Here is a 5,100-nt window from a genome sequence, read left to right as displayed (position 1 = left end):
AGAAAAAACTATAATGCCCCAAACCCAATTTAAGGGTAAAATCGTAATTTAGAAATTAATAATTAGTTAAAGTAATTTAATAAGGGTAAAAATGTCTTTTCGTATTTAAAATCTTTGTATATATATTAGGTTTTTCCTATCTTCTCTATTCAGAAAACCCTTTTACATAGAGATCAGAAATATCAGAGAGCATAGGGTTGAAGATTTGGAGGTTTAGGGTTTGAAGATCAATTTTTCAAGTAAGATTTTAATCCTTAAATTAATATTTTATATTCGTTAATTAGTTTTAAAAACTTTAGATATTCTTTGAAAGATCTCAATCTAGATTAAGGTTTGTTAAATTAATTTTTAGATCAAAAGACTAGAAATTTATGAATGTGGATTAATTTGTGATAAAATAGGAAAATTTAGAAAACGTCAATTAAATAGAAAACAAAATCAATGAAAAATCAATGGAAGAAAAGAAATTTTAGATTTAGAAAATAAATAAATAAATCATTTGTGTAGACTTTAGATTTGAAAAATAAATAAATAAAATAAAAATAATAATAATTGGAGTACACGTGTGTTGTCAAGGTGTTGACTTAGGCATTGGAAAAGATTTTATATGTAAATATATTATTATAATAATAAATAATGAGAAGAAACATGAGGCTTACTATTTTATTCTTAGGGCTTTGTGCATGTAATGAAGATATGAGGGTAATGGGTTGGTTATGTATCGAATTTGAAAATTAATAAAAATTATAATATTTGGTTTTAAGCTAATAAAGGAAATATTAATAATAATAATAATAATAATAGTTTCCTATATAGGTTTTAATTTAATTTAAGTATATAAAGAAATAAATAGTGAGGGTAAGATTAGGAAAGAAAATAAATTTTACAATAATTTGGAAACTCACTAAATTAATTTATTATTGTTTCGGAAGTTGAAAATAATATTGGATGGTAATAATTTTAAAATGAGAAATTAATTAGGATCCCTAAAACTAAATAAAATATTTTTAAGATTGTCAAAAATATATATATAGATAAATAATCAATAATCAATATTGTGTATGATATTATGTTAGGTGAGGAGAAATTCTTCAGAGTTAAATACTTCAAGATTTTGAGTGCTTTTTCAAGGTAAGGGAAATTAATTCAGATTTTTACAGAAGAAAATAATTTCCTTTTTATATTGTATTTTGAAAAGTGTAAAAATATTATTTTTATCTTTTTACATGGATCAAATATGTGTTTTGTATGGAAAGTATGTTTGAGAATCTTCTTTGTTTATTTACGAAAAGTGAAAAATTTTGGAGATATGATATTTTGTTTTGCAAGTTTGAATTAATGAAATAAAATGTTTGACTCTTGTTCCTATGGCCCTAGTCAACGGGTTATAATTGTTGACATTTCTATGGCCCTAATCAACGGGTTATAATAGTTGATAATATTATATGCCCCTAGTCAACGGGTTATAATAGTTGACCTTATGGCCCTAGTCAACGAGTTATAATTGTTGACTTTTGATTTTGTTAACCTTAAATGGAACAAATTTGAAACTAGTCACTTATTTGTAAAGTCCCACCTAATTAGGCACCATTTGTTATTTGATAACTAGAGTAAGATATTTTGAATGCATTTGATTTTGTTTTGATGAGAAATTGTTTTGAAATGGATATGAGAAAGTTTGTTGAAAAGTTTGAATATATTAGTATTTCGAACTCAAAAGTTTTTTTATGAAAATAAGTATATGTTATATCTCCTATTTGCAAACATGATTGAAAATGTTTGATCCATGAAACTGCATTGATGTTCCTTATTGAGCTTTAAGCTCATGCCCCTTCGTTGATAATTTTTCAGGTACTCTCAGTTCGGGCGAGGAGTGATGGCTAGGCTGGGGAAATTTTTCTTTGCTAGGATTTTGGTTCAAACTTTATTTTGGACATTGTTTAGATGTTAAAATTTATTTTTCGTTTAAATTATTTGAATTTGGAGTTATTTGGACAATAACACTCTAGTTGATGTGTTAGTTTTTTTAAAAAAAGTTGATGCTCGGAGACATTAGAATTTTGTCCTACTACTCTGAATAGGAATTTGGTAATTGGTAAATTTATTTCCAGTTACAATACGAATGTTTGTGTCATTTCCACTTTGAGCCTTTAGGCTTGAGGTGTGAAATGATCGTCATGCCCTTGGAGTGGGTTTTGGGGCGTGACAAAAATAGTTGAATCCAAAAGCAGAAAAGGTAATGCACTATCATTATGAGTTGGAGGCAAGATTCAACCCTGTCTTTCCATTTCCATAGACCATCAGCATTTTTTGTAACCACATCTAACAGTATTGTTATTCTATTTGGCCCCATATCCTATAGACACTATACCCAAACATCAAATTAGGAAAGTTATATTGATAAAAAAATTCTTGAAATCAACATAAATCAGGTGGCTTGTTCATTATGCTGATTAAAGACTTATTAACAACATAGACCACCAATCAACTCAACTAAAGCTACCTACAGCAAATGCTTTATTTACTGAGAGAGATATCGGGATAAAATTTCTCCACAAAGAATGATCGAGCATTCAAATATAAACAGGTTTCAATATGAAGAGAATTCCCCTTATCCAATTTAAGTTGCATGTTTATTATATCAAGACATCTTTGCAACAATATAGGAGCCAAGGGGCAGAGTGGTATAGGAGGTGCCACGAAGATGTCTTCTTTCAATAAGGAACAGTCAGATCAACTTTACAAACGTTTTCAATCTATATGTACTCTATTGTCTTTTACTCTTTCGATTCTTATTTTTTCAGAATCTAATCAATATGTTTCTGGATTTTTCAATATTGGATATGTCAGACATTATACTAGTGCCATCAAAAAATCTTATATAGTCACCCGTGGAAGCATCCCAAAACCATATGACTAATGTGCTAATCAATAAAAACAAGAAGGCAAACACATTCTCTTCTCCGATTCTTGTTCTCTAACAAGATACACATAAGATTTAACACAAACATTATAAATCCTTCTGTAAACATATCCATCATAAAATTATTAGCATGAAGTTGAAATGAAGCCAATCTAATGTGCTATAGCAAAATAGAGATAATATAGTCAACAATCATTAAACAAGCACAGAAATGAGAATTCGTGTGTGCATTAGGGGGGAAAAGTATTACCAATCTGTTTCAAGGAAGTTAAGAATGCAATCAATTTTGGCTATGAAAGACCATTAGTTAGAAGGAGTCTGATGTAGAGCCTATATCTCCACTAATAATGGACTTAAGACCAAATTTTGGTTGAATAGGTGCGGTAGTAAGACTCTTATGCAGGATTGTTTCCCTTCTTCTATTAGACTTGCTTCCCATAAAAATGACAATGTAGCAAACTTTTTGGCAAAAGAGGGGTAAGGAAAATTAAATTCCTTGTTTTTTAAGATCTTTCTAAGATTGGGAGACCAAGATGGTAAATAACTCTCTTTAGCAAATCTAAGCAAAGGTTTTCAAGGGGTTAGTAGGTGGAAGTTGATATGACGGGTTGGAAGAATGGGTGTTTCTTTGTCAAATCATTCTATGCCTCCTTAGCTTCAAACTGTCCATTTTGTTTTCCTACTAAGGAGTATAAGGTTAAACAATGGCCCTTAAGGCATTTTTTGTTGTTTGGGTAACTATTTAGGAGAAAATCCTAACATTTTACCAACTTATTATTATTTTTTTTAATTAGAAATAAACAAATATATTAAATAAGAAAAGAAAATAGGAAAATGATGAGAAATCCTCCTCATGAAATACCAACCTGATAAAAAGAAGCTAAGCAAATCTCCTCTATACAAGGGGATAAACAAAACAAACAAAAACCTATACAAGTGTGACAACTCTTGGTCTTGTAGACCCTACCCTAAGGAGTGCAAGTCAACAACCAAGTAAGTTGAATTACACTCAAAGGATAGGGTTTAAAATTGTTTGTACAGTAAGCCTAAAAGGAAATAAAGAAATGAAATGCATCCCACATCATGTTTGGCATCTTCGAAGTGTCCTCAAAGATCCTAGCATTCCTCTCTCTCCACACAATCCACAACAAAGAGAGACATGTGATTCTCCAAAGAGTCTTGTCTCTAATAGAGTTTCCAAAACACTTGAAAGATATCACCATCATATCACAAATACTGTCTGGCTAAACCCACTCCATCTTCGCCTATGAGAAGATCCTATGTCATAATGCCAAAGTAATTGGATAATGTAAGAAGAGATGATCAACTGCCTTACTATTCCTCTTACAAAGAATACACCAATCTGGGTTAAGGGCTTTGAAAGGTTTTCTCAATTGTAGCATGTCATTGTTATTTGTTTTCTTATGTGCCATTAACTAGTCAAAAGTCATAACCTTAGAAGGGGCTCTTGATTTCCACAAAAAATGAGCTAGGTAGAAAAGAGTATAATCTAAGAAATTGGATAAGACTAAAGGAAAAGATTTAACGGAGAAACCTCCTGAAGATGACGGAACCCAAGCTTTTGAATGTGAAATGGAAAGAGTCAAATGAAAATGGGAAAGTAAAGACATTAGACTTTCAAGATCCTCAATCTCCATATCTGTCAGATTGCGGCGAAAGATAAGATCTCAAGATGAAGAAGTATCATTACCCAAAATGGTTGAAATGGAAAGTTTTTTAGTTGTGGTTGACTCTGAAAAGTCTTAGGAATTCTAAGCATAATGGTTGGTCCCCCCACCACAAATCTTCCCAAAAACAAATGTTGATCCTACTTCCAAAGCCACTTCCCTAATAAAGTTTGGTTCCTTAGAGTAATTTTCCCAAACCTTAACCCATAAAACTCCTTAGGTCTACACACTAAGTCCCAACTGACCAAGTGATCCCTTTTACCCTCCCTAGACCCCAACTAAAGAAAATCCCTTTATAATTTCTCAATCCTCAAAACTATTGAAGTTGGGATCTTGAAAAGAGAAAGAAAGTAGCTCGAGATATGCATTAAACAAGACCGAATTGGGGTGATTCTATCTCATAAGGACAAGAAATCTTTTTTCCAACCATCCAACCTCCTAAAGACTTTATCTAACATTGAATCCAAAGAGGAAATCAAATTTGGGTTT

The sequence above is a fragment of the Vitis riparia genome, chromosome 9 (genome assembly GCF_004353265.1).
Source record: "Vitis riparia cultivar Riparia Gloire de Montpellier isolate 1030 chromosome 9, EGFV_Vit.rip_1.0, whole genome shotgun sequence".
Classification (NCBI taxonomy): Eukaryota; Viridiplantae; Streptophyta; class Magnoliopsida; order Vitales; family Vitaceae; genus Vitis; species Vitis riparia.
The sequence above is the reverse complement of the archived record's forward strand: the minus strand, read 5'-3'. Positions refer to the sequence as shown.